This window comes from Aquarana catesbeiana, unplaced genomic scaffold (genome assembly GCF_042186555.1).
Source record: "Aquarana catesbeiana isolate 2022-GZ unplaced genomic scaffold, ASM4218655v1 unanchor233, whole genome shotgun sequence".
NCBI classification, from domain to species: domain Eukaryota; kingdom Metazoa; phylum Chordata; class Amphibia; order Anura; family Ranidae; genus Aquarana; species Aquarana catesbeiana.
The window spans coordinates 2,010,443-2,028,821 of record NW_027362661.1 but is presented as its reverse complement, the minus strand read 5'-3'; the positions used below and the strand labels follow the sequence as shown (position 1 = coordinate 2,028,821).

Genomic DNA, 18,379 nt, shown 5'->3' with positions numbered 1-18,379 from the left:
GCACCGAGTAAATAAATACCCAACATGTCAAACCTTAAATTTGTGTGCACTTGTGAAATGGTGACAGACTTCAGTACCCTATATTTTCTATAGGTGACGCTTTAAAAGCCCCCTATAGGTCATCAGTTTAGTGTTACGGAGGAGGTCTGGTGATAGAATTATTGTTCTCATTCTGATGTGCGCGGCGATATGTAACGTGTATCACAATCAACGTTTTCAGGTGTAGGCGCCCCAATGTGTGAGTTTATGTTTGTACATGTGTGGGGGTGGGGCCTCAGGTTTTTTGGGGGGGTTATGTGCCTGGGTTTACATTTAATTTTGTACAATTTAAAAAAAAAATTTTTTTTCATCACATAGAGCAGCCTTTTTCAACCAGGGTACCTTGCGGTTTCTTCAGGGGTGCCTTGCCAAAATGCCGAACAATTGCCCCAAAATTGTATACAAGCCGGAGGGTGGATGAAGCCTTTTAGTTACACAAAGCCTCAGGTTTTCATTGTACATCATTACAACCTTCTAGCTGCCAACCTCCTAACGACCAATGACATGACAGATTAAGACCAGTGGACTCAAAATGGACTTATGGTGATGTATATGTGGTAGTTGCACTCGCTGTTGTTGCTAGAATTTTTAATTCGCTTTGTTTGTCCTTTTTAACTTTTCTATGTTTTGCACAAATAAAGATATATACTTTTATATGACTTGGTGTGTTGTGGTGCCTAAAGTACATTTTGAGTCCACTGGTCTAAATTTGTCTATAATCTAGGATTATTATATTAGCATCCACAGTACCACCCTGTGGTGATGCCTTCTTTATCTATCAATGACATTATGAGTTGATAAGGAGGCTGTCAGTTGCCTGAATATCATCCTTGTGTGACCCTCCCCCGCCCCTCTCCATCAGCTTTGGGGTCTCATTAGCGAAGTGATGGAGAAAAACTGAGGGAGAAGAGAAACATTGGAATACTAGTCAGTACCAGTTTGCAAAAGTGTATTTGCTTTGGAAGAATAAATCACTTATAATGTTGGGTGTGCTATGTGTGTTGATGTTGTTGCATTATATAGAACTATTAGAATCTGTTTTACATAGGGATGCACCAAAATTTCGGTCGTCTAAACATATCGGCTGAAAATGGTCTTTTCGGCAATTTGCCGAAAGAGAATTTATGCTGAAAATGGGGCGGGGCCTGCTGGGTGGTGCCCTGCCCCTAGTGCCGCCCATCACGGAGGTGTCGTTCTGGAGCGCCCGTCCTTACTCTCTCCTCCTCCCCTCTCTCCTCGCCCATGCTGCAGGCGGCCCGTGGGGTCTCCGTGTAACGTCCCTCTCTCCCTGAGCGGTGGCTGCATATGGATCCTCGGCCGATAAATCGTGTAAATCGGCTGTGCAGGAGCTCGGTCACGCTGTTTACTCTGAAAGTGAAAGTAAGGGAGAGGTGTCTAGCAGTGTGTGCTGTGCTCTCTGCCTCCCCCTACAGTGCAGTACCCGGCATGGAGATTGAAGGTACAGAGCTGCAGCTGCCAATTTTTAAAAAGGTTTTCAATATATTGTATGCATGTGTGTGTTTATATATGTGTGTGTGTTTTATATGTGTGTGCATTTATGTGTGTGCATGTGTGTATGTTTATATGTGTGTGCACTCGTGTGTGTGTGTTTTATATGTGTATGTTTATATGCACTGGTGAGGCACAGGCAGGCTGCATGGTAGGCTGCATGACGGGCACTGGTAGGCTGCTGGGCACTGGTGAGGCACAGGCAGGCTGAAAATGATAGGCACTGGCAGGCTGCATATAATGGGCACTGGTGAGGCTGCATTGATCGCCTGTTGCATGTCTGCAGTCTCTGACCATCTCCTGTAGCATATCCACAGTCTCTGACCATCTCCTGTAGTATGTCTGCAGTCTCTGACCATCTCCTGTACCATTCCCCCAGTCTCTGACCATCTCCTGTACTATGTCTGCAGTTTCTGGTCATCTCCTCTAGCATGTCCGCAGTCTCTGACCAACTCCTGTAGTATGTCTGCAGTCTCTGACCATCTCCTGTACCATGCCCCCAGTCTCTGACCATCTCCTGTACTATGTCTGCAGTTTCTGGTCATCTCCTCTAGCATGTCCGCAGTCTTTGACCATCTCCTGTAGTATGTCCACAGTCTCTGACCATCCCATGTACTATGTCTGCAGTCTCTGTCTATCTCCTGTACTATGTCCACAGTCTCTGACCATCTCCTGTACCATGTCCCCAGTCTCTGACCATCTCCTGTACTATGTCTGCAGTCTCTGACCATCTCCTGTAGCATGTCCACAGTCTCTGACCATCTCCTGTACCATGTCCACAGTCTCTGACCATCTCCTGTACTATGTCTGCAGTCTATGACCATCTCCTGTACTATGTCTGCAGCCTCTGACCATCTCCTGTAGTATGTCTGCAGTCTCTGATCATCTCCTGCACTATGTCTGCAGTCTCTGACCATCTCCTGTACTATATCTGCAGTCTCTGGTCATCTCCTGTACTATGTCTGCAGTCTCTGACCATCTCCTGTACTATGTCTGCAGTCTCTGACCATCTCCTGTAGCATGTCCGCAGTTTCTGACCATCTCCTGTAGCATGTCTGCAGTCTCTGACCATCTCCTGTACCATGTCCGCAGTCTCTGACCATCTCCTGTAATATGTCTGCAGTCTCTGACCATCTCCTGTATAAAAATATTTTTTAAAAACAGTCACTTTCACTGTCGGTGCTGTTTCGGTATTGGTTTCGGTTTTCGGCCTAGTGTATTTTTCATTTTCGGTATCGGTTTCGGCACCAAAAAAAAACATTCGGTGCATCCCTAGTTTTACATTTTAAAAAGGGGTGCCTCAAGACTGTCCATAATTTTGGAGGGCGCCTCAAGACTGTCCATAATTTTTGGAGGGCGCCTCAAGACTGTCCATAATTTTTGGAGGGCGCCTCAAGACTGTGCATAATTTTGGAGGGCGCCTCAAGACTGTCCATAATTTTTGGAGGGCGCCTCAAGACTGTGCATAATTTTGGAGGGCGCCTCAAGACTGTGCATAATTTTGGAGGGCGCCTTGACTGAAAAAAGGTTGAGAAACACTGACATAGTGGACAAAAAGTCCCCTATGTGATGATTTTTTGGTGACAGCTTCTCTTTAACCACTTGCTTACTGGGCACTTAAACCCCCTTCCTGCCCAGACCAATTTTCAGCTTTCATCGCTCTCACATTGGAATGACAATAGCGCGGTCATACAACACTGTATACAAATTACATTTTTATCACGTTTTTTCCACACAAATAGAGCTTTCTTTCGGTGATATTTAATCACTGCTGGGTTTTTTATTTTTTGTTGAAAAAAGACCGAAAATGTTGAAAAAAAAACAAAACAGTTTTCTATTTTGTTTTAAAATTTTGCAAACAGGTAATTTTTTTCCTTCATTGATGAACGCTGATGAGCCTGTACTGATGGGCACTGATAAGGCGGCACTGGCAGACTCTGATAGGTGGCATTGGTGGGCACTGATGAGGTGGCACTGGTGGACACTGACAGGTGGCACAGGTGTACACTGAGGGGTGGCACTGATGGGTATTGTGGAAATTTTATGAAGATGTATTTTAATATGTATTGTCATAGTGTCTCCCAGTGTTATTTCTCCCGCAACCCGCTCTAAAGAGCTGACTGGGGCAGACTGACGCTGGTTGAGATCCATTGGGTAGTGGAAAACTTCCTGAGGTTGGAGAGAGGTGTTTGCGGAGTGAGGATATGTCTGCCGGCGAAAGGGCCCCTGTGCGATGCACAGATGTTCATCTGGGGGGGATATGTTCGCTCTGCAAACACGTTATCAGTTTAGCGGATGTGCGCTTGTGTCACCCCTGTATGCCTGCTCAACATATTTGAGGTGCCATGACATACACCTGCAGATAAGCTCCCATCAGCAGGAATTGTAGTCATTGTTCATTGATTGTTGTATAAACTCATATCCTTGTTTGGTCATATCCTTGTTTGGTCACATCCTGTGCTGTCACATCCTGTAGAGGAAGCAATTGGCTGTTGGAGCCAGGACTTCCTGTTTGTTTGTTTTTTTTGTTGTCTTTGAAAAAAAAGAACCAGTGAACTGCTCGGCGGCGGTCGTGCTGAGATGAGGACGTAAGCTGTGGTAATGTCTGTTTCATTGGGGAAATGCGGGAGACATGGGCTAAGTAACATGCATTATACCATTAGACTGAAAGGGCGCGTGTTAGCGCAGGTGAGATTAATTATGTATAGCGTATAGTCAAATCTCCACCACAGATGGCGAGTCAGAACCTTATGGAGCAAACAGAACCTCCTTTACACCAGCAAGAAAGGAGGGAGAATGGATCCCAGTCCAGGACATCAAACTTTGTTGTCCTGAGACAAAGGGGTACGTTTTCTCTGTCCGGTGCTTTAGGTAGTTTCTGCTTTGCAGAAGAACACATTTTTTATCTTTTGGTATAATGCTGGAATTTTATTGTATGTTTGCTATGTGTAAGTAACTGTATGTTGTGTAATAAGTATATGAGAAATAGAAATGTATGAATTGTGATTATTACCTATGTATGGGACAAGTAGATTGCATGAGTCGTGTAGATTGTTTGACTCAAGACACAGATGGTTTGTATTGAAGTAGTTTTGAAAGTTTTGGTTTAAAAATGGCTGCTGCATATTCAAGTGGCCATGTGGCTGAGTGAAGGAGGGGCGGCCAGGCATGGCTGTCCCACCATGTACAATGGGAGCTGTTTCTTGAATGGGCTATGCCTTGTGGGTGGTCTCAAGTTTCTGGGCAATAGCATGGGGGAGCACTATTGTTTTGAGATGAAAAGATCATGCATGCAACTATCGCTGTTTGTATTTCTCAATGTCTTGTTCCTGTGAAAGCTGATGTGAACTTTGGGAACAAGATTGTATGTTTGAGCCGTGTTATTTTGTGTTTGATTGGAGAGCCTGTGTTGTTTGGTTGGCCAGGGTCCCTAGTATATATCATAAAATGTTTGTGAGTGTCCATGTGGTGTCTCAAATGTGTAGTTTAAGAGTCTAGTGAAGACATCTGTTTTTGGTGGGATCAACAACTGCATTTCATGTGTTAATGGCACCATTTTGTCGTGGCCTGGCTTTCATCGGCCATTTTCCATTCTTGTAGTCACCATGTGGTCATGTCTTGATTTTCCTTTGTTCCGGCTGTCATTTTGTGTCCGCTGTGTTTTGGGTGAAATTGCTCTGCTTTTAGGCCAGGTTTATGTTGTGTCAGACTTCCACGTACCTGACCGATGAGCCTGATATAGCAGGGAAAGGCCTCCCTTACGTATCTGGTTCCTGGCCCCTGGTAGTATGAACAGGAGGCACGGGAGCACAGAATGGTATGAGAGCCTGGCGGGTCAGCAGCAGGAGGATCCAGGTGAAGGTGGTTTGGAGATCACCAGACAACTGAAGCACAGGCAGCAGGTGCAGAGCAGGAGTGGAGCAGGCAGTTTGGTTCACAGGCAGGGTTGGCAACAGGCGGGCAGCGTGGTACAGAGGAGCAGGCAGATTCGTAGTCAGGACAAGCCGGGGTCAGATGCAGGCAGAGGACAAGGGAGAATCCAAAGGGCAAGCCAGGTAATCAGGAGATCAAACGTTCAGACAGGTAAGCAGGTGCAAGGATAGAGGGAGCTGCAGATCGGACAGCACCGAGCCAAATGTGCTGACAGCTTAAGTAGGCAGATTGGCGCCAAGTGGCGTGCGTACGCACGGACGCGCACACACGCATGCGCCCGCACCCCAGCACCCGCAATGGCGAGCACCAATGCGCCCCAGCGCACACCGACGCACACCAGCACAGCGTCTGCTCGGGGGAACTCTCTGACAGTGCCCCCTCAAGGGCAGCCTCCGGATGTCCAACTGAGCCAATCTGGTGGCGTGGACACTCCTGAAAGCCCTCAAGAGCTCTTCGGCATGTAGATTGCTTTCCGGCTCCCAGGAATTATCTTCCGGTCCATACCCCCTCCACTTGATTAGGTATTGCATCTGATTATGCCTTTTCCTGCAGTCCAGAATAGCCTCTACTTCAAACTCTTCCTCGTTATCAATGATTATAGGCTCTGGTGGATCAGTATTTTGGCCAGCAAAGGTATTGGGTATAACAGGCTTCAACAGCGATATATGAAAGACCGGATGGATCTTCAGGGTACCGGCTAAGTTGAGTTCGTAAGTTACGTTGTTAATTTTCTTTTTAACTGAGAACGGACCCATAAACTTAGGGCCCAGCTTCCTTGAGGGGCAAGCCATTCTTAGATTGGTTGTAGACAGCCAAACTTGGTTGCCAGGTTCCATTATAAGCTCTCCCCGCTTCTTCCTGTCAAACATCTTCTTATTATACTCTTGGGTCTTAGCCATGGTTTCCTGCAAGAGTTTGTTGTTGGTAAGGAAGAAGTCCATGGTTTCTGAGACCGCACTCGGGTAAAGACCTGGGCAGGAAAGACGGGTGAAAGCTGTAATTGGCAAAAAATGGCGTTTGCTTAATGGCAGAATGCAAAGAGTTATTGTAGGAAAACTCAGCAATAGGCAGAAGCGAGACCCAGTCGTCCTGTGAGAATGTAGAAAAACAACGGAGATACTGCTCCAAAGTCTGATTCGTTCTCTCCGTCTGCCCGTTAGTCTGGGGATGGTAAGCAGAAGAGAACGCCAACTCAATTTCCAGAGAGCCACAGAGAGCCTTCCAAAACCTGGAGGTGAACTGAACAGCACGGTCGGATACGATACTTGACGGGACACTGTGCAGCCACACCACTTCCCTGATGAAAACCCTTGTTGTCTCCATAGCCGAGGGCGTGCCTTTCATAGGCAGAAAGTGAGCCATTTTGGATAGTCTGTCTACGACGACGAAGATGGTGGAAAAGCCTTCTGCCTGGGGAAGCTCCACCATGAAATCAATTGAAATCATCTTCCAAGGTCTTTCTGGAACGGGTAACGGTCTTAGCAATACCCAGGCTCTTGTCCGGCTATTCTTGCTCCGTGCACAGGTAGTACAGGATTCGACATAGCTTTTACAGTCATTTGCCAACTGAGGCCACCAGAATGTGCGCTGTATCAATTCTGCTGTCTTTAGCACACCAAAATGTCCGTCCATTTTATGGTCATGGCAGAGCTCTAACATAGCTACCCTCAGATCCTCAGGGACCACAATTTTGCCCTTGTGCCAGAATAAGCCATCTTGGGCCCTCACCTCATCCCCGGAAAGCGGGGTCCAATTCAAAGAGGCTTGTTTTATTCGGGATAGAAGATCCCCTTGGAGTAGTAGAAAATTTCCGGGAGGGAAAATAGTGTCCGGATGCAAAGATTTGCCAGAATCAAGGAACATACGGGATAGTGCATCCAGTTTGATATTCTTGGAACCTGGTCTGTACGTGATATGGAACTGAAATCTTGAGAAAAATAGAGCCCACCTTGCCTGCTGTGGTTTCAATCTCTTGGCCGTTCTAAGGTACTCCAGGTTCTTGTGGTCCGTGTAGACCAGAATGGGATGTGCTGCACCCTCCAGTAAGTAACGCCACTCCTCCAAAGCGGCCTTGATGGCCAGAAGCTCCCGATCTCCAACATCATAATTTCTCTCCGCTGTGGAGAGCTTGCGAGAAAAAAAATCCACTGGATAGAGAAGGGCCTTGGCGCCTTGCCGTTGGGACAGCACAGCTCCTACTGAAATCTCTGAGGCATCTACTTCGAGAACGAATGGTAAAGCAGGATCCGGATGTTTCAATATAGAAGCAGAGGTGAATAGCTCTTTGAGTTTTTCAAAGGCGGATTGCACCTTAGGGGACCAATGGAAATGGTTCCCTTGCTTCGTTAATTCAGTGATGGGGCAATTATTGCAGAGAAGCCACCGATGAACTTCCTATAAAAGTTAGAGAAGCCAATGAAGCGTTGAACTCCTTTCTTATCGGAGGGAGCGGGCCAATCCAGAATGGCAGATACCTTTTGGGGGTCCATTTTAATACCCTCGACAGAAATTATTAGGCCTAGAAACTGGATGCATTGAAGTTCAAATTGACATTTATCCGGTTTAGCGTAAAGTCCATGCTGCCTGAGTTGAGCTAAGACGTTTCGGACGTGCCTGCGATGATCGGTAACTGAGGAGGAGAAGATCAGGATATGGTCTAAATAAACAATAACGTAAAAGTTCAGGAAGTCACGGAAAATGTCATTGACAAAATGTTGAAACGTTGCTGGTGCGTTGCACAGGCCGAAGGGCATAAACGGTATTCAAAGTGCCCGAATCGGGTACGGAAGGCCGTTTTCCACTCATCTCCTTCCCAAATACAAAATAAATTATAGGCACCACGGAGATCTAATTTGGTGAAAATTACTGCGTATCCCAGCCTTTGGAAGAGTTCAGGCACTAGAGGTAGCAGATAACTGTTTTTGATAGTTATCTTGTTTAGTTCCCGGTAATCAATACAAGGACGTAAGGAATGATCCTTCTTCTCTACAAAAAATATGCCAGCACCAGCCAGAGAAGTGGATGGGCGGATAAAACCCTTCTTCAGGTTCTCATCGATGTAGGTTTTTAAGGTATCCAACTCCTGCTCTGTCAATGGAAAAATCCTCCCAAAGGGAACTTACGTTCCAGGTAAAAGCTCTATCGGGGAATCGTAAGGCCTGTGAGGAGGAAGAGTCTCTGCTCCCTTTTTACTAAATACATCAAGGAAATCCTAAAAGGGCGCAGGGATCACCTGCTGTAACTCAGAGTCAGTGTCCAGGCAGAGAAGTTGGGTAGGTTCAACAGGAATAGTGTGAAGACAGTGCTGCTGGCAATATTTGGAGAGGAACTTGATTTCCCCACTGGTCCAGTTAATGCTAGGGTTATGGGCCTGCAACCACAGCATTCCCAGGATGATGGGAAAGAGAGGAGAAGAGATGGCATCCAGACGCAGGAGTTCTTGATGGTTGGAGCCCATGGTGGCCAGCAAATGGACGGTCCCCTGCGTGACAGGACCGGAACGAAGGGAGGAACCATCAGCAAGATGTACAGCGAGTCCCCGAGTTTTAGGCTGAAGAGGAATGTGATGGTTGGCAGCGAAGGTCAGGTCAATAAAACAGCTGCAAGCTCCTGAGTCAATAATGACCGAGACTGGAATATTCCTTCCTGGTAACTGTAAGATGATAGAGAGAGCAATATGAGTAGCAGGATTAGGCAAGGCATATGCACACATTGAAGAAATTGGAAGAGACTTACATGTCTTGTTAGGGCAAGACCTCACGTAGTGTTCGGTCTCCCCGCAATACATGCAGAGATTGTTGACTCGTCGGCGCTGGCATTCTTCTGGAGTGAGAGAAGGACGGAGAAGACCAAGCTGCATTGGTTTGGGGGTATCAAGAACCGGGGTGGCTGGTGCAGGAAAAGACTGTCCGAGAGAACCGGAAGAACTTGGAACCTTGGGGAGCATCCAGGTAGGGCGCAATTGACTGGTGGATCTCTCAGAGCGACGCTCCCTGAGGCGTCGGTCGATCTGGACAGACAGATTGATGAGCTCATCCAAAGTTTGGGGTATTCCAACCCGTGCCAGCTCATCCTTCAATGGATTAGATAATCCCATGCGGGATTGGTAACGCAATGCTGCGTCATTCCAACCTGTGTCGGAGCTCCACCGCCTAAATTCCACCACATAGTCCTCTGCTGCTCTACGCCCTTGTTGAAGAGCGTGCAAAGCGGCCTCAGCAGTCGCTGTTTCTTGAGGGCCCTCATACAACTGGGACATAGTGACAAAAAAGGCATTGAGGTTATCAAGAAATCCAGACTTTTGCTCCAGGAGGCGGTGAGCCCAGGTCTGTGGTTCACCGGACAGAAGAGAAATTACAAAGCTCACCTTGGTTGCCTCCAGAGAAAAGGTGCGTGGCTGCAGGGCGAAGTATAGTTCACAGGCATTGCGAAAAGCCCGGTATTTACTGCGGTCCCCAGAAAATCTTTTGGGTATAGGTACCCTGGGCTCAGGGGGTAGCATTACTACTGAGGGTGCAGATGACGCTCTGGCAGAAGAAGCAACTTGAGGGTTGGTAGGAGCAGACAGGACTTGGACTCGTTCTTCCAACCTTGTGTAGCCTTCCTGAAGGCTCTTCATGGCTTGTGTGAGACCCGCCAGGTGTCTACACAGTTCCTCCATGGGGGAGGTTCCCTGCTCGGGCTCGGACATGGCTGTCCGATACTGTCAGACTTCCACGTACCTGACCGATGAGCCCGATATAGCAGGGGAAGGCCTCCCTTACGTATCTGGTTCCTGGCCCCTGGTAGTATGAACAGGAGGCACGGGAGCACAGAATGGTATGAGAGCCTGGCGGGTCAGCAGCAGGAGGATCCAGGTGAAGGTGGTTTAGAGATCACCAGACAACTGAAGCACAGGCAGCAGGTGCAGAGCAGGAGTGGAGCAGGCAGGGTTGGCAACAGGCGGGCAGCGTGGTACAGAGGAGCAGGCAGATTCATAGTCAGGACAAGCCAGGGTCAGATGCAGGCAGAAGACAAGGGAGAATCCAAAGGGCAAGCCGGGTAATCAGGAGATCAAACGTTCAGACAGGTAAACAGGTGCAAGGATACAGGGAGCTGCAGATCGGACAGCACCGAGCCAAATGTGCTGACAGCTTAAGTAGGCAGATTGGCACCAAGCGCTGTAACATGCGCCTGCAAACCGGCACCTGCAACGACGCATGCGCCAGCGCCCACCAACGCACACCAGCACAGCGTCTGCTCAGGGGAACTCTCTGACATGTTGGTTTGTAGAGGCAGAGTTTAAGGATTTTGTGCTGTTTGGCCTGTGGGTCATCCCAGAGTGGAAGCTGCTCCAATTCGGTCTGGGCATCTTGTCTCTGGGCACCATTTCCCTTCGAGTGAATTTAATTGGCTGTTTTTGTACCTTTTACATACTCTTTGTGAAACCGCTCTACTTTGCACTGAATTACTAACTTTAACTGAGTTTTTGTACTTTTAAAAAGGTGTGTGTTATTTTTAATTGTTTGGGAGTTTTCAGAGGGCAATTCATGCCCCCGCCCACCTATTGTTTTGGGTTTTTAGAGCTGAGGTTTGTATTGTATAGCCTGCAGTAGGAAAGAAAGGCTTTGATTGACCTCCTTGAGCCATCTTTTTACAGGAGTTTTAGTTTTTGGCTTTTGTTGCTCTGTCATGTGGTATTTCGGTCTCAAAACTTGTGGTTTGACTGCCCAGGGGATATGTGAGTCGAAGGGAATTCCCTCCCATTTGCAATATGGGGGTTTATTCCACCCTTTCCTGGACAAAAGTTTTTTAAATTGTTGAAGTATATATGATGTTACCCATAGATTTGTAGCCTCCCTGGCGGTTTTCCCGAGTGTGGCTCGGGGTTAAAATTCAGTACCATTAGCGGTAACCCCGAGCCACACTCGGGATCGCATTGCAGGATCCTGGGGCGGCGTTACTTATCTTGTCCCCGGGATCCTGCGATGTCCCCCGCAGTGTCCGAGGGCTCCGTCCTCCTCCGAAGCCTCTCCGTGCCAGGCTCCGTTCCCTGCGAGCGGCGCGACACACGGGGGCGGAGCCTGGCGGCAAATTCAAAAAGCTGTCAAAATCATAACACATACAGTACTGTAATCTTACAGATTACAGTACTGTATGAAATGATTTCACATCCCTTTTGTCCCCAGTGCTCTGGCCCATGCCCTGCATGCAGTTTTATGTTATATATACTGTTCTTTCTGCCTGGAAACTGGAGATTGTCCATAGCAACCAAAAAGTGTCCCTTTACGTCAAAAGTGGCTTTAGACCAGCTAGAAAACAGCGATAATAAATTAGAACACTTGCAGAATTGAGCGATAGTGAATTGTGGGGAAATGTATTTTATTACTATTTTTTTAAATTTTTTTTAATTATTTATTTTTATTTATTATATTATAATTTATGTTTTTGTGTTTCAAACTTTATCATACCCGGGATATCTACTAGACTCTGGTTTGGACAGATTTAAGTGTGTTATTGTTAAGATTTACAGACCTACAATATAAAACGCCAAATTTCCATGCAAAATAATGGTACCGCTTTCAGCACCTAAAATCCGAAATAATCATACCGCCAGGGAGGTTAAATGTCTTGATAGACATGATATGAAGCTATTCAAGACTTCCCATGCCCCCCTCTTCCTGTTCAGGTGTGCAACAGGAAGTTGGTGGGAGGAGCTTGGGGTCTTTTGACTTGTGTTTGGAAGAACGAAATCACTGTGGTTTTTAAATTTAATTCCAGTTGTTTTTTCTAAGTTTTATACTGTAATACAGTTTTGGGTAGAGAGTAAATAGGAGGCGTACATGTTTTTGTTGTAATATCTAAGTACAGAGAGAAGCCACATTGTTCTGTAGAGAAAGTGGGCGTAAGTGTTCTGTGCAGTTTAGTCTGGCAACGCAGTGTACGATCGTACAGTGCAATGCGCCTGTGTATGCATACACTGTGAGGGATAGAGACATAATTTGGGGGTTGATCTGTGGTTGTTGACGAATCATTTGGCATAGTTAATAATTGGTTGTTAAGAGTGGCAGTTCTGTGCCAAAGGTGTTGGGACAAGAAGCCATAGAGTTGTAGCGCCTCGGTTAGGGTTTCTAGTTGGGGGACTGGACCAGATATAGTGGTTGTAGTCTGTCGATCCACCATAAAAGAAGGCACCGGGCGGTGCTCTCCTAAATGGGTGCAATGGTTTCCCTGGACGCAGGGGTAAGACGATAAGCCGTTTCGAATCGCCATGGGTAATGAGCAATCTGTGCAAGGGAAGGGATGCGAGGCTTCTCACAGTCAGACAGTTGCACAGTATATGAAGTCTAGTTTTGGGTAAAAGGCCATTAAACCCCTTAAAGATTGGCAGATATGGTCAGAGGGTACAGTAAGGTGTATTCCTTTGGAAGGTACTTTTGATGTCTGGAGGTACGAGACCGCAGAATAAAAATACCTTGGAAGTAGTTCAGCTGTGGCTTAAGAAATCTGTAATGATGAGTGAGTTGTTGGATGTGTAGTACACGTTTGTGTGGTTAAAATTATCAATGCTCTCTTGCTTGTTTTTTTTTAACTTTGGTAAAAAATTTCGAGATGCTCTCGTGTTTTTCCCATTGTATTTTTTTTTATCGCTAAAAGAGTGAAGGTAGCATTCCATCTGGTTGTTTTTGTTCTTTCATTTTTGTTTTGGGAACTATGAAATATCTCCCCCACATTTGTATCTAAATGTTTGTCTCATGTTTGTATGTGGTAACAAGAATATGTTTGAACCTACCGCGACAACCCTCTTACGTGTCGCAGGTGTTGTATTTTAGTAAGAACGTGAAAGTAAGGGTTACACAGGGTTTAGTTATTATCAGTTTTGAGGAATGTCAGTGACAATTTACCAATGTACACTAATGTTGTATTGTTTAACATTCTTTGCAGATTAAATATGAAGGATAGAGTAATAACTTTTGTTTAAGTATCTTTTCAGGTCCAAGAAGTTTCTGAAAGTGTATGTACATAGAAAGCAGGTGTATAAGAAGTTAAAAGTATCATAGGCTATTTCACCGTTTCATTGTTTTCTTTTTTTACTGCACCATTCTAAACCCTGCGTGTCTTCCTCCAGTTTGTAATGAGGAGGAAAAGGGGGGGATGATAGTGGTGAGAATGACAAATTTTCAAACCAATAATACTAAGCGCTCTAATTCTAGCCAAGTTTGTGACCTAGTAGGAATAACAGGTTCCACGACTTTCTTCCTTTGATGGAATGTGAATCAGCAGTCTGGTGAAGGACGCTCCCATAAGAACCTTTTTGTCAATGGTTCCAGGTATTACACCCCAGATGGTAAGATGCAGTGACCACAGTCATTAAGTTCCCACATGCCTGGGTTATTGCCATATGAGGTTTGTTTGGAGGTCAACCAAAACCAGAGTTGTACTTTCCTCAGCAGCTGTCACCTACATTCTCAGCTGATGGGGTAGGTGCAGTCACTGTAACATGAACTTCAAAAAGGTTCACCACAGGGTTCATGAGTACCTTGACACAATAACCAGTTTACATTTTTTCTAACCAGGTGACTGGGTCGTTGTAAAGAAGCTTGAGGGACGAGACCAGGCCAGCCACTGCAAGAAGCTGCTCAACTACATCAAAGGATGAGGAGTATTTTTGTTTATTTATATTTTAAAAAGTGTATTTTACAACTAGCTAAGAAAGCGAACAGGACACATGGTTGGGTCTACTTAGAGTCTCCACCGAGCTCTAGTGCCCCATCGAGGATGGCGGTACATGCTATATGTGATGTTCATATTGGTATGAGAAGTTTTGACAAACTAGTAAAATCATATGACGGTGTCCTGGCAAAGTAGGTCTGCGCTAGCGTGGATGTGAAGGAGTTAATGAGACATCCAGGGTCTAAAAGACCCCCAATGTCTCCCCTGTGCTCCACTGAATGAAATGTAATACAGATCACACTGCATTATATTCTTTCTCGGCTTTGATGGCGAGGGAAACTGTCAACGGGGACCCGGAAGTGATGTCATACAAGTCACAGGAACAAGAAGGGTAGGAGAGCGGATGTGTGTCCTCTCTCCTCTCTCCTCTCTGCCCTCTACCCCGTGGCGTAGTTGGTACATCTGGCACCCTGGACTGGTGATTTTTTTTTGCAACCCCCCCCCCCCCCAAGAAATATGGTTTTGTGCAAACCAATCAATATACACTTATTGCAATTTTTTTACCAAAAATATGTAGAAGAATATAGATCGGCCTAAACTGAGGAAAGAATTTTTTTATTATTATTTTTTGAGATATTTATTATAGCAGAAAGTAAAAAAAAAAAATTTTTCTTAATTGTAGCTCTTTTTGTTTATCGTGCAAAAAATAAAAACCACAGAGGTGATCAAATACCACCAAAAGAAAGCTCTATTTGTGGGAGAAAAAGGACATTAATTTTGTTTGGGTACAACGTCGCACAACTGCGCAATTGTCAGTTAAAGCGACGCAGTGCCGTATCACAGAAAATGGCCTGGTCATCAAGGGGGCAAATCCTTCCGGGACTGAAGTGGTTAATGACTGTGCCACAAGTGAGTATGTATCAGACAGTACAAACCTCAGAACACTCATTTTAATAAAAAATAACTGTTTTATTGTATATCCTTTACTACACACAGCTAACCTTAAAGTGATATTAAAGTCTTGTTTTGCACAGAGCAGCCCGGATCCTCTTCTCCTCGGGTCCCACACTGGTGCCCCTGGCCCCTCCCTCCTGCTGGGTGCTGCCACAACAAGCAGCTTTCTATAGGGACACCCAAGCAGGCGTGCTCCCGAGCCATGGCTCTGTGTGTCCATTCACTCCATGGCTCAGCCCCGCCAACTTCATCTCCTGATTGGCTCACTGGCTGTGATTGACAGCAGCGGGAGCCAATAAGGAGTGTGACCACTGTGCGTTCGGATACATGCATCCTTTCCTATCTCCATGTCAAATTTGGCATTGGACTCTGTCCATGCAGCTGCTGCATCCCAATTGGCTTTAAGTGCCTGCACAGATCACTATGTATCCTCACACGGTGCACACCCATCACATGGGGCATGGACACATATGTTCCATGTGAATGAGGCCTTATTGTCATGTGGGCCAGATAGTAGGAAAGAGGAGATGTCGGATAATTAAGAGAAGTATGGGTATTTTATTTTAGTATCATACTTACCTGGGTGGATTCTGCATCTGTCCTCCACCGGCTCTAAGGCTGAGAACTGAGTAATCAAACACCGCTGATCGCTCATTCTCACAACTTCCTGAGCTGAGAGTTGGTGGCTGTCAGTCTCTTGCTCTCTGCTCTGCCCCCCCCCCCACTGATATACTGGGCTGTGGAGGGGACGGGACCTCTCGCTGAGCCAGGTGCCATTACAGGCATATCGTGGATCCCGACCATATGATTGCAATCTTTCCCCAGCCTAGACCGGCTCTGTGACATCAGCCTACAGCATCAGCCCGCTCTCAGCTGGAAATGGGCCACGGGAGTACAAACAACCCTCCAAGACCAGGGAGGCTCTTCCTCAGCCCAGGCTTTAGATCCAGGCTTTCTCCCTGAAGCTGGCAGGTCCTTCAGGCACCCTCTTTCCTAGTTCAGAAGGTCTCCACGATCCCCCTCTCATAGTCCAGGGCCTTCAGACACCCCCTCTCCTAATCTGGGACCTCCTAATCTGAATGGGGGATGGAAGGGAGATACTCTCCCAGTATCTCCCCTGTACCCCCCCTATCCAGGGGCCTTTGCCACACCAGCCACCATTTCCTAGTCCAGGGCCTCCTCTGCACTCCTCTTAAGCCAAGGCCTCCTCTGCACTCCTCCTAATCCCAGGCCTCCTCTGCACTCCTCCTAATCCAAGGCCTCCTCTGCACTCCTCCTAATCCAAGGCCTCCTCTGCACTCCTCCTAATCCAAGGCCTCCTCTGCACTCCTCCTAATCCAAGGCCTCCTCTGCACTCCACCTAATCCAAGGCCTCCTCTGCACGCCTCCTCTGCACTCCTCCTAATCTAAGGCCTCCTCTACAGAGGGCAGAGAGTAGCCAGGTCTTTCACCGGCTGGAGAGTGACCCAGCCTGGAAGTCCTGTCATACCTTCCAAGGTTTAGGAGAAGCCCTAAGAAGTCCTGGATGATTCTCTCTCAGTGAGGAGCCATACAGTGGGGCAAAAAAGTATTTAGTCAGCCACCAATTGTGCAAGTTCTCCCACTTAAAAAGATGAGAGAGGCCTGTAATTGTCATTATAGGTATACCTCAGCTATGAGAGACAAAGTGTGGGAATAAATCCAGACAATCACATTGTCCGATTTTTGAAAGAATTTATTAACCACCAAATTATGGTGGAAAATAAGTATTTGGTCACCTACAAACAAGCAAGATTTCTGGCTCTCACAGACCTATATCTTCTTCTTTAAGAGGCTCCTCTGTCCTCCACTCATTACCTGTATTAATGGCACCTGTTTGTTATCAGTATAAAAGACACCTGTCCACAACCTCAAACAGTCACACTCCAAACTCCACTATGGTGAAGACCAAAGAGCTGTCGAAGGACACCAGAAACAAAATTGTAGACCTGCACCAGGCTGGGAAGACTGAATCTGCAATAGGCAAGCAGCTTGGTGTGAAGAAATCAACTGTGGGAGCAATAATTAGAAAATGGAAGACATACAAGACCACTGATAATCTCCCTTGATCTGGGGCCCCACGCAAGATCTCACCCCGTGGGGTCAAAATGACCACAGGAACGGTGAGCAAAAATCCCAGAACCACACGGGGGGACCTAGTGAATGACATGCAGAGAGCTGGGACCAACGTAACAAAGGCTACCATCAGTAACACACTACGCCGCCAGGGACTCAGATCCTGCAGTGCCAGACGTGTCCCCCTGCTTAAGCCAGTACATGTCCGGGCCCATCTGAGGTTTGATAGAGAGCATTTGGATGATCCAGAAGAGGATTGGGAGAATGTCATATGGTCAGATGAAACCAAAGTAGAACTGTTTGGTAGAAACACAACTCGTCGTGTTTGGAGGAGAGAGAATGCTGAGTTGCAGCCAAAGAACATCATACCTACTGTGAAGCATGGGGGTGGCAACATCATGCTTTGGGGCTGTTTCTCTGCAAAGGGAACAGGACGACTGATCCGTGTACATGAAAGAATGAATGGGGTCATGTATCGTGAGATTTTGAGTGCAAACCTCCTCCCATCAGCAAGGGCATTGAAGATGAAACGTGGCTGGGTCTTTCAGCATGACAACATGACAATGATCCCAAACACATCGCCCGGGCAACGAAGGAGTGGCTTCGTAAGAAGCATTTCAAGGTCCTGGAGTGGCCTAGCAAGTCTCCAGATCTCAATCCCATAGAAAACCTTTGGAGGGAGTTGAAAGTCCTTGTTACCCAGCGACAGCCCCAAAACATCACTGCTCTAGAGGAAATCTGCATGGAGGAATGGGCCAGCATACCAGCAACAGTGTGTGACAACCTTGTGAAGATTTACAGAAAACGTTTGACCTCTGTCATTGCCAACAAAGGATATATAACAAAGTATTGAGATGAACTTTTGATATTGAAAAAATACTTATTTTCCACCATAATTTGCAAATAAATTCTTTACAAATCAGACAATGTGATTGTCTGGATATGTTTCCACATTTTGTCTCTCATAGTTGAGGTATACTCATGATGACAATTACAGGCCTCTCTCATCTTTTTAAGTGGGAGAACTTGCACAATTGGTGGCTGACTAAATGACTTTTTTGCTCCACTGTAGGATCACCCATAACAACACCCAGAGGGGATCTTCCTGGGAGACTTCATACCAGAGTCACACTGAAGCTGAGAGAATGTCTGCATGCAAGAGAAGCACCGCTCTGACTGTGAAGCCTCTGGTGAGATA

General features: G+C 46.4%; 1 protein-coding gene across 10 annotated transcripts in view; it reads left to right on the top strand.

Annotated features, from left to right (window-relative positions):
- Positions 1 to 18,379, top strand: part of LOC141121836 (uncharacterized) — a 963,509-nt gene that overhangs the window by 176,214 nt on the left and 768,916 nt on the right. The window lies entirely within an intron of this gene.